At 39.1% G+C, this 12,510-nt stretch overlaps 1 pseudogene; it reads right to left on the reverse strand.

Moving 5' to 3' along the window:
* Positions 1-4,990: 4,990 nt before the first annotated feature.
* On the reverse strand, positions 4,991-10,265 carry LOC114695592 (annotated as a pseudogene).
* Positions 10,266-12,510: the final 2,245 nt, after the last annotated feature.

Below are 12,510 nucleotides of genomic sequence, written 5' to 3' on the forward strand. Positions count from 1 at the left end.
TACGACTCCTGTATAATGCTCTTTCTTTAAAGCATCTGATTGTTTTGAATTTTGATAACTTCCACCAAGTTACTGACTCAATTCTTAATTTTTACTTTGCCATGTTTTGATCATGCACCTCCGAGAGTCTAGAGGTCTCAGTACAAGTAAGTTATATTTCATGCTTCAACTCATCCACTTGTGATGAGCTGAATTCATAATTGCTAATGTTTTACCTCAATGGGACTGAGGAACCAAAATGAGCCTTTAAATTCCAATGAACACTTGACCTAACTCACAGATAATTTTCATTTATTTTGGAAAGAAGGATTTTTTCTTTTTTTTTTTTTTTTTTTTTTTTTTTTTTTTTTTTTTTTTTTTGGTCTTATGATCACTGTGGCTCACAGTGATTGATTGAATATCATACTAACTGTATAATTTTCTTAGATAAATTCAATGAAAAATTAGAATGGCCAAGACATTTGAATGATGTAAAACCCACAAAAATATAGGACAAAGGGCATTAACTTAATGCTGGCCTCACAGAATAATCATGAACTTTTTGAAGTGTCTCTCACATCCTCTCCCCAGTTTTGACAAATATTCATATAATACATTCCAATGCCTCATATAGTAGACACAAGGGTTAGTCATACTCTACTGATGACATTCTGTCTCTTTGTACCTCAGGTCAAGCAAATCTATCTCATCCTTCGGCTTCAAACTTCAGAATCATGTCTCCTTCACTAATGAATCCCTAAAAGACTTTGGTCAATGATTCAGGTGAGAAAAGCAATCAGATAAAGATAAAGCAATCAGAGTCAAGCCAGGTAGGTCCTCAAATGATCTGCTCCATTGTAAAGCCAGGCTTGAACCAGGCATGGTGGTACAAACCTGTAATTCCAGTACTCAGGAAGTGGGGGTGGGGTGGGAGGGTGGAGTGTGTGGCTGCAAATCAAAGGCTAGTCTGGTCTACATAGTCATTTCCAAGACAGATAGGGCCACAGGACATGACTCTATAAAAATTCCCAACAAATGAGCCATCTTGAATGATACATGAGCTGTTTCTGGCTAGCTTCAGGTTTTAGAACAGAAGTTTAAAACTTCAAGGGAGAAGAATCTAGAAAGCACCAAAAGAAAAGGCAGAATGTGAAGGGATGGAGAAGTGGAGAATAGAACCAGGGAACCAAACCAAAATATTTGACCAAAACCAGGCTGTGCCCAAGAAATCTTCATGTCTGATATCCTCAGTGTCTGTGATTCACTGTAACTCTGATGGCCACTGAGGCTCAACAGAATGTATTTACAGAGGGAACAGTGGCTGCTCCCTATCTCAGGTCTCCCCTTTCCATGTTCCTAGTACTAGAAAACTTAAGGAATGATAGAAAAATTGTCATGTGCCTACTTATAGCAGTCAGTAACTCAAATGCCTTACTTTCTCACATAGAAATGATGCTGTGGATTTCCCATAAATCTTTGACAACCAAACCCTATGAGCTGGTCTCTCTAGGTTCTTGGTAATCCATGGCTTCTCAACTTCTGTCTGTTCCTTCTGTGGCCTGGTTTTTATTTCTCTGCTTTAAGTATTCTGATCTACACTGTGGGTTCCCTGCTTGCTTTGATTTTGATTCTCTTATTTCCTCTATATTCTGCCTTAAAAATCACTTTCGCCATAATCTGTACTATGAAATTTAGACTCCCGATATCAAAGATAAGGTTTAATATTCATCAGTTTCCAGTTCATTAAATCCTACTTTCTGATTCTGATATTTCTGACTTATTGCAATTACTTTTCAACTGCTCCAATTCCTAATCTATTCTATAGATTTTCTGGCATAAAACTTATACCATATGTTTTTATATCTAAAATGTTCAGGTTTCTAGATTTTACTTTATATTTTAGTGGGGTTTTTTTTAGTATTTGCATCCTTATGGTGACATATATTGAATGAAACCCCAAACCTAAATTTAAGTTACTTTTTTTTCATATGTACCTTATAGTCATAGGCTGAAGATAATTATACACAATATTTGTTTTAACTAAATGCATAAGGTCTGGTATATAATTCCCCATTTGCAGTGTCATGCTGCCACTGGGAAAAGGTTCAAAAGAAAGGATTTAGACAAGATACAGAACATTTAGGCAGAAGTTTATTTAGCAAAGTGTCAGTGTACCCCGGAGTCTTGGAGGAGACTGATTTAGGGCAGAGAGTAGCCTCCCATTCGCATTTGTAGAGTGCTAAGAAGTCTCTTACAGTCTCCCTTGCATTAGGATGTTATCTTGAAGTTCTCCACCTTGGTATGACCATTATTTTACTACTACATGTGCACCAAGATCAAGACACTTTTGTGAGTTCCCTTTGCCACTTGTCAGGATATTCATTGATAACGTATGTAGAGCTGTTGGGAATGTCCTAGAGCCTAGTTTCTGATACAGTGGGAACATTCTAACTGAAGTGTCAAGGATGCCTAACTACAAAGAGGCATTTTACTCATTAGGGTACATAGTTACCTCATATGTAACTCCATAACTAACCCATCAGGATGTATATAACCATAAAAAGAGCAGATTGACAAACTCCTGCTGGTTGCTGCCTTGCTACCTACTCTAACCATTCTTTTCTAAAACTCAGTACTCTGAAACAGTAACAAGGCAAGATGATGATTTTGTTCAACAAACCAATACTTTCTGCTGAATGGGATGATTTTACCTCCAGAGTCTAAGGTGGGAACAAGGAAATGGGAACAAAATACCTTATACTCTCAGATCACTAATGCCCAGAGGTAAGGAGTAAAAACCTGGGAAACATTGTCTGGTTCCATATAATATTGAAAATAACAAGGTAGTATACTGGCCAAGGGAAATTGATTGATACATCTTTGATAAGAGTAGATACTATTTGATAGGTCTTATAGTTTAAATGTGGAATGTTCCACTTAGGCTCATGTGTTTGAACACTTGGTCCCCATCAGGTGGCAGTTTGGGGAAGTTTTGTAATGTTTGAAACTGTGACTTCTGTCAAAGTCGGCCACCTAGAGCAGGGTGGGGTCTGAGCTGATACTCCTCTCAGTTCTGGCTTAAACTCTCTGTTTCCTGACAGGTCAAGATGCAAAGCTCTTCCAACTCTAGCTTTCATTGCTATGAATGAAGCTACCAAAGTTTTCCAAGCTTTCCACACAGTAGTGGAATCTCTGCCCCAAAACTTTACTGAAACAAACCTCCTTACCTTTAAATATATTTTGGAAATTATCTTGTCTCATCAATGAAAAAATATACCCATTTTGTAGCCTGAAAGCAAGAAGAAGCAAGTTTAGTTGAAGTTATGAACAGGGACCAAAAAATGCCAAGTCAAAACAGGAGTCCTAGTACTGAGAGGAGGGCCAGCCATGGATATACTCAGTCCCCAAAAATATTTGGGAAAACTGACCCAAATATCAAATCCTTGATCCTCTTACTTTGTGGAACCATCCAGGGAAGTGATACTGGTTTTATTCTTAATCATATTTTCTCCTACCACCCCAGAGGTATTAATGAAGAAGCAGTCATTCTCACTCAGCACTAGATAGGGACCCACGGTGTCAAGAAATCCAGTACTTACCATGGATCTGTTGAGGCTTCAGCAAACATCCAGGTGTCTGCCATCAGAGGGGAGATTGGGGTTTTTTGTTTGTTTCTTTGTTTTTAGATAGAGTCTTACTCTGTAATCTAAACTGCTCTGAAATCCACAGCTCAGGCTTGAGGTGATCCTCCTGCGTCATCCTTCTGAGCACTAGAATTATAGGTAGACACAGCCAGCATAAGGAAAAGTTTGTGATGTTGTGTTTTGGTAGTGGGATCCCTGTAAACCATCCCCACTTCACACACAAATTTTTTTTTATCAGTATTAAGGAAAGAGATTTAGTGTGTCACAGCAATAATTCCAATAATTCCATAGAATAATAACCATATATTAAATCTGAAGAGCATTAAGTAAAATGGCCTGCCTTAGCAGAGTCAGACACAACTGTTAAAAAAATACAGTCATTTGTTATACTTGTAGTATCTGCATAAAGATGTCATCAAAGGATAGAATAGAAACATATGAAATCATTTGTTCATTTATTCATTAATATGTTGTCAAATTCAGTATTCTATACACTATGTTTATTCCATTTTCGTTCTATTAGAGTACATATTTATAAAAATATCCAACTTATTTTTATGAAGAAATTAAATATTTCTGAAAAAGAATCATTTTATTACTCCTCTCTAGCAACAACCCTGAAAACACTCTTTCCAATTAACTAGCTACTTCAGCACATTTGCTCAGTGCCAACTTCTAAAGTCTGAGTTTACATGGTTCTCTTTCACAGAACACCACTTCACTGTTACACAGGATACAAACAACATTTTTGTAATAAACATGTTTCTCTTTGATACAGAACATTTTTTTCACCCTTCCCAGCAATCACGCAAATAGATTAAAAATGTAACCTTCAAAAGGCACACGTATTTACATTTTCAATTCTTTATTGTCTTAAAATTGTACAGGTCCTTTACAATACACTATTTTGTTATTTAAATGACCTCTAAATGTTAATGTACAATGAATATCTTTTTTGAAGCTCAATCATGAATTAAGAGTTCATCAATATGATTATTTGAAACAGTCCTAAGAGCTGAGAAGTCTGAGTCCTGCACTTGAAAATATCAGTGGTGCAGACTTTTCTTCCCTGGGAGACCAGATATCTGTGTGGAAAGTGCTTTTGAAGATTGCTCATTATTTATGGCCAATCTTAAAGTCAGTCAAATTACATTGTTAATTTTTTGAAACATCAAAGGGTATCTTAAAAAAATTAAAGAATTTGTTAGCAGTCTTCTGAGGCAAACTCAAAATTACGATTATCTGCATGCAATAACACTCCTCTTTAAATAGCTTGGAAGGATTTACACATTTTATAAAGAACGTGTTAAAGAGTGCAAGGACTCTTGAGTTCACAACAGAACAAATGCTGGTAACAACAACACTGGTATCTATTCAGCTAATGTTTATTAGCAGGCAATTAATGAGGCTAGTCACAAGCCACAGTGTAGGCTTTGCCCTTGGAGAACATTAACTAGTTTGGTCCGCATTTCTAGTTTTTGGGTGGAAACAAAACAAAACCATCTTGATTCAGCCAAGAATTTTGATGAATTTATTGTTCCTAAGATGTATCCACTTAAAAGGTAAGTGAAGTCCACCAATGAAGCATACTGTCATGTTGACTTTTGTAAAAAAGGATGGCCAGTTATTTTGGAGTGATTTATTAGCACTAGAGGACAAATCAGAAAATGGTATCAGATGTAGATTTCTTCTGTGGCTATACTTTCTTATTCCATGACACAGCTTTTACTCTGTAAAACTTTGTCCCCAAAGGAACTTTAAATCTGTTTTGTGCCTTTTTGGCTTGACAATATTCCTTTTCCATTACTTTTCCAAGGACCCAGGGTCTTCTAGATGCACCTGAAGCTCCCTCACCTGGTTTGAGGTCCAAGGCAGGAAGAGACTCTGAATGCAGAAAATACAAAGTAGGACTAACAGTAAACAACACATAATTGTCATGCCGCTCATCTAGGATGATGAGAACCAAATCTCCCACCTGAAAATCTCGAATGGCTATTTTTTCAGAATGCCGTGAAGATACTGAGGACATGCTCTGAGACATCAGTCTTTGATTTAACCGCTTGTTTTCTTCTTCCTTCAACTGCAATGTCCGTTCTAGAAGCATGATCCTCTGTTTCTCTTCAGATAACATGTTTTCTTGGACAGACATCATGCTTGTCTCCATTGCCGAGTCCACTCTTCCCTCATCTGCTGTCTCCACGGCTGATCTCTCTGTCTCACCTAGGAGCTCAGGTGCACAAGCTCCATAAACCTCTGGGGCTGCAACCAGAGGTGCCGAGGGAATAAAACTGCTAGTACGCAGTTTATTCACTTCTTCAAGCTTTTTCTTTTCTTCAAGCAAACGAGCTCGATCCTCAGAAAGTGGCTCTATCAAATCTTTATCACGCTCTTGTTGCTGCATTGTACTTTTTAACTTATCACTAAGATCATTTATAATGTTTTCTTTCCTCATTTTCTCTCTTGTTAAAACAGTGTTAAAATTGGTCTGTTGTTCAGCAATTAAAGATGTTCGAACATTTTGCATTTCTTCATTCTTTCTTTTTTCTTGTTCTTCAAGCTGTTCTAGAAACTTAGCTTTTTCTTCCTGAAGCTTCTCTTGAAGTTCAGCAACTAAGCTTGAAGAATCTTCTCTGGATGATTCAAAGGCAGGACTTTTGGCTACTTGATTCTCAAGATGTTTAATTTTTTCTAATAACTCTTTCTCAACAAGTTCTCTCTCCAATTTAAATTCATCTAGTGCAGTTTGAACAGCTTCATCTTTTTCACAAGTTAAGTTTCTGAATTAGCTGTTCTTTGTCTTGTCCGTGGCTCATGACCAATTTCTCCTTGCCTTTCTCAAGGTTCTGGATAAGAGCCTCATACTTCTCTTCTTGCTGGGTTATTTTTTCATCTTTTTGTCTTTCAAGCGCATTCAGTTCTGAATTCAATTTACTCTGCAGTTCAACTATTTGTTCTTTCAGGTTTTTTTCTATTTCAAATGCTTGGTGATGCAAAGATGTTACATTGTCTAATTCAGCCTTAAGTATATTAGATTCTTCTTCATGTCTACTAATTCACTCTGAAATGCACTGATCTTTTTCAATTGTCATTAAAGCTCTTAACTCTGATAAGCCCACTTGATAATTCTCATTATTATCATGAATCTTCTGGTTTAGTTTTCTTATTTCTGTTCTCAAATTTTCTGTCTCTTGTTCAAGGAGAGACTTCAAAGTCTCCTTCTGCTGTGTTCTACTCTCTTCCAACAAGAGCTTTATCTCATCAGTTTCTGCTTCTTTTAACGCGAGTTCAACCTCTAATCTATACCTCATGTCTGACAAATCAGAAACCTTGAGTTTCAATTCCTGCAGCTGTTGTTCTTTTTCCTGGATAGTTGAGGCATGAGATTCCAGTATCTGGTCAATTCTTTGTTGATTTTCACTTTTTAATTTCTCCAAAGACACTTTGTGGTCTGTCATAACTTTCTCAAATTCATGTGTGTGCCTGACATGCATTGTATCCTCTAATTCCTTTAGGTGGCTTTGCTCTAAGCACTGAAATTCGGTTCTCAGTGATTCTATTTTCCTATCACTTTCAACATGTAGCTTTTTCATGTCTTCTAACACCATCTCTCGTGACTGCTTTAGTTCTTTAATTTCACAATTTTGAGTATGCATTATATTTTCCATCTCTAACAACTTCTGATCTTTTTCATGTTGCATGAAGATGACAGCATCCTTTTCACGTTTAATCAAAGCAAATTCATTGTCTTTATTCTGTAAAACCTCTTCAAGGGATACTAAATCTCCTTTCAATTTTTTAATTTTATTTACATTTTCTTCACTGTCTTTTACTAGAACATCAAGTTTACATTCATACTCATTTTTTAAAGATTGGAGTTCTTTCTGATGTTTTTCCTTTAGTGTTATTACTAGAGAGCATTTTACTTTTTCAATAATGTTTCTTATTTCTACTGCTGTACATTTTAAAGAATTTGATAAGTCACACTGCTCTTTTTGTACAATTGTTCTGAGGTGGCACAGATCTTCCTTGATGGTTTGTATACTGACGTGAGAGTCTTGGGCAGCAACTCTGTACTTCTCCAGCTGGACATGCAGAGCAGCACGATCTCCAAACCCCTCTTTTCCACGTGCACTTGTGTCCTGCATGCGCCTACTATCTATTGCATTGATGACTGAAGAATAAAGTGACTCCACCATCATTTCTGGACTTTGTGGATCACTTATAGGGTTTGGAGATGATAAATTTTCTTCAATCACAAACTCATTCACAGCAGACATAAAATCAGACTCAGGACTTTCTGCTAATGAGTCCAAGTCTAACGAAGCTTGGTGAATAGTTTGTTCTGCATTTGGATGGGAGATGGTTTCAAAATCAAATGTATGAGCATCAATGCTATCTGGAGATAATTCTTCTAAGGGATACACTGCTGGGCATAAGGGATCCTGAACAGTTAGTGGAGGAGGAGTTTTTGGTGAGGTAGTAGTTGTACTTTCTATCCTTGGAGAAGCAGCCGACTGTGGGGATGCCTGACTTGTGGACACCTTTTGTTCATTCAGCAGATCTGTGATGGTCTGTGACATTTCATCCAAACTTTGTGCTGCTTTTACCAAATTATGTAGGGCAAGTACATGCTGGTGTAAAGGCTCAAAGTCACAAAGTAAGGGAACCCTGAGGAACGGCTGCACTTCTGAAGGACAAAATGATTGAAGAAACTGTAAATCTTTTAATGATATATCTGGAAGTTCACAGTCAAATTTTCGAGGCTTCTGAGTACAAAATGAGGGGGGCCAAGTGTCCAGTCCCTTAAACAGACGGTTTCTTAAAAAGGATTTCCTAAATAATTTCCCAAAGGATTCCCTTTTTGATTTTTCAGCTTCATACAATTGTTTCCCATCTTTGACTAGAGCACCAGCCCACTCTCTGTAGTGTTTAATGAACATTTTCCTCCTTACAACCTCAACAACAGCTAGGCAATACATCTGCGGAACTGTGCTAAGAACCTCGACAGTTCTGACTCTTTCTAACAGCTCTATCACAAGGCGGAGCAGTGCTTGCAGTTTTTCTCCATCTTGATCAGCATGAAGCATCACAAAGCAACACCACTTCAGTCTGACATGTAGATTGTTTGCTAGCTCTTGTTTGGCAGTGGTACATTTCTGCTTAATATCCAACAATTTTCTGTGGTTTTGCAACATAATCATTAGCTGATTTGCATGATTCAGGCACAGATCAGGTAACACAGATGCATCCTTCAAGTTTTCAGCTCTCATTTGATTAGCTAAAAATCCTTGAGCAAGCTCTTTCTGTTCATTTACCAGCCGGCCACAGCTAGCAATCATCTGGTCCAGGGCATATAGCCTATCTTCAAGCCCTTTAGTGGCTTTCATATTCTGATTATCAAGTTTGGCAATAGTTTGATGACATTCTAAGATAAATGGTTGAATAATCTTTGGGTCAAGCCTGCTCATAGAATCAAAGCACTTCCTGACCAAAGATTCGACATCATTGGGTCTATCTTGAACATTTATCCAGTCTAACAAGGAAACATTAAAAAATGGTAGATCACTGTCTTTATCATCTACTGAAGCTTCTTCTTGCTGGACAGTACTTTGACAAGATTCCCTAAGTTCTTTGCCATGTTCAGCATTGGTGGGATCTGGAGCTACATGCTCCACTGACTTGTGAAATGAGGTTAACAAAGATGTGTTAGTTGTTCTAGGCATATCAGGAGAGAGCACCAGTTCAGAGGATCTTTTCATCTCAGTTTTCTCTGCGCCTTCATGTTCATTTAAAGAGTCCAGTCTTCCCAAACATTCCCTGTAGCTATGTCTGGTTAGGCACTCCAACAGTGGAATCTTGGCCATCACTGAGACCGCAGTTCCTAAATGAGTAAGTTTTAACTTGATGTCTTCTATGGATTGCAGATAATCTGAATAAATACTTTCAAACTTGAAAAGAAGCTTTTGGTATGAATTTGAACAGTCCTCCAGATTGGCCATGATTGCAGCCCAGCCTTGGTGCTGAAGATGTTCATCATGGACAAGACCTTCACAGAAAGAGCAAAGCTTCTTAGCAACTTCATACATTTCCACTGCAAGTTGTGTCCTTGAAGCAACAGTATGAAAAACTGCAGGCATCATAAGAGGTTCCTCAACTTTTATTTCCGTGTCATTTTCTGTTGAAAAGGTAGTTTTAGGAATAGCAGGTGCACGGTCACATAAGATCATTTCTTTATTAAAAAGAAAAATTGGATTTGTGTCTGTTCCAGCGCTGTAGGTACACACTCTTCGATCTGCAGCCATGCATTCTCCTCCATTGACCACTAGCACCTGATGCTGAATAGCAATCTTGTATTTGCTTTGAATGGCATGGCATGCTTAAGGTCAGCCACAGTTTGCACAGTTAGCTCAGTGTCAAATGTCAAAGTGGTCCCAGTGTTAACCAGAAACACATATAACTTCATGATGATCTTTCTGGAATCTGTGAGCTGTACCTCACACTCCAATGCAGTTCCGCCAGGTACTGTGAAGAGTATTACTGCTTTTCTTAGAAGATTACAAGTGGCTTATTTGTGTTTGCTTGATATTGACAACTGAGTGGCACTACTGGTGAATCTCAAAGAACCAACAGCACCTCCTCCGCCCGCGGCAGCAGCACAGCCGGCGGCCCCCCGGCACCATCTTCTGCCGCCGCCCTGGCCTCGGCGGTGGCTACCGACCGCCCCAGCGGCGCCGCCGACCAACACGACCGTCGGCGCCCGGCCACTGAGCGCCCGGCGCGGCCGGAGGGTCGGCGGGAGCTGGGTCAGGTGCAGCCGCTGCTCGGGCCCCTGGGCTCCCCGCGGAGACCCGCGTCCGCGGGCCGAGGCGCTGGCACCTGAGGCAGCCCGAGCTGGCAGGGCCAGGTCGCGGCCGCTGCGGGTTTGTTATTGTCAATTTTTTAAAAAGCTCCAGAAACGTGTCTTAAAGCTATGATCTGGGAATGGGTTGTCTATAGTCAAGATTACAAAACTTGCAACTATTAACACAATCTCTTTTTTGACGTGTAAGTGTCCAACTGAGGAAGGAATTCACATCAGGGACTCTCTGAGAAGTGACCAATTAAGTCCAAAACATAAAACCTTGGAAGGATAGCTCCCATGGTGCATTTCTCTTCCTGAGCAGTGAGGCTTAGACAGACGTTCCAGCCTCCTGATAAACATCATCCAGTCGATTCTCCAATATAGACCTTTCAGTTGTAGATCTCTGTACCCTCATAGAAGTGTGGCTAGAGGGAAGACCACTAAACTTTATGAATATTGCAGAGTTCCAGACACACTAAAATTTAAAAGCAAAGGGACCAGAAAAATAATCATCAGTTCATAGATGAGTAAAATTTCTCAGAGATAAAGTCTGGGTATGGGGAAATTTGCATCTGAGACATCAGAGCGTGAACTGTGTTTGGGGAAATGGTTAAGAGAAAGGAGTAGAGATGTCGATTAATTTACATAGTGCCACACTCTCCAGGCCTATTTGTTTTGAGAAAGAGAGTTATTAAGGGTGTAGGTTTTGTCACAGCAAAGTCTGGTTATCTGCTTTTTATTATTGCTCTTCCATAAGCTGTGGTTCACTCTGTTGGTGTCAAATGAGTCACAGTCATCATAAGGTTCCCGTATTTGATTGGCTTTATTAGACAATGGAGTGTTCTCACATAAACAGGATGGCAGAGATCCCAAGAGTATACCAAGACCTTCTGTAGTGGAAAAAGAAAGGCTGACCCTGGAAGCAACCTACAAAGACTGAACAATACATTCAGTACTGCATAGGGACTATGACATTGACCAGCCATGGGACCTTAGTCTTTCCAAACCCCTGACTATTTACATATTTACTATGTAAAGTGCATGAGAAGTCTGAATATCATGCATTCATTTCTGCCACGGTTTTGAGGGAAACTGGAAAGCCAAAAGAAAATTCATTTGTAAGTAGAATGTCTGAAAAGATTACCTGGGAAAATAGAGACCCCAAGATGCCCTACTTAAAAATGGCTACACAGAGAAATATTCTCCCATAAGTCACAGTGACAGCACTAGAGCTATGGTACAATGTATGGGGGGATAAATCCTGAGAGGACCACAGACCCTGGCATACCCCGTATAGTGCTGATATTGTAGGTGTGTACAATGTAAGGTATATGGAGTCATAGATGCTTCTACTAATATTTCAGAAAGCTTCAGAAGTCCGTGAATATGTAGTAAGGTTACATTCCTTTCACGGAGCTTTGAGTGGGTTAGCAGAGACGTAAATTGTAATGGAGACCAAAAAATAATAGAGATGCTAGGAATGTGAGATATCTACCAAGGAAAGCTGCAGGCATTGGCAGAGCCAACCCAAGAGAGCATGTATATTCTGTGGGCAATGAAGATGGAAGAGAGAGGCTACCCAAACCAGTTGAAGCCTGGATTGTGTTTCCTCAAGTCCAAGACGGTACACAGGAAGCTACAAGGCTTCATGTTTTCTGACTTTAATCAAATCTCTCCTTGCTATGCCCCCTCTCCTTCATTTGGGAACTGGAATATTTATTTGGTACCATTGGCTATTGGAAGAATATAAGTTCGGGTTTTGTTTGTTTGTTTGTTTAGAGAGGCTCAAAGTTTTTTTAAAAACTACCTTAGGAGGCTGGACAGATGGTTCAACAGTTAATTGCTCTTCCAGAGGACTTGGGTTCAATTTCTAGCACCTATATGAGGGATGACAACTCTGTAACTCCAGGTCCAGAGACTATGATTACCTCTTTTCTCTTTGGGAAGGTTAAACAATCATTTAATTAAGCTTCCTGTCCAATTCATCTTTTTTTTTTCTTTTCTTTTTTGGTTTTTCAAGACAGGGTTTCTCTGTGTAGCTTTGTG

This window comes from Peromyscus leucopus, chromosome 3 (assembly GCF_004664715.2).
Source record: "Peromyscus leucopus breed LL Stock chromosome 3, UCI_PerLeu_2.1, whole genome shotgun sequence".
Classification (NCBI taxonomy): Eukaryota; Metazoa; Chordata; class Mammalia; order Rodentia; family Cricetidae; genus Peromyscus; species Peromyscus leucopus.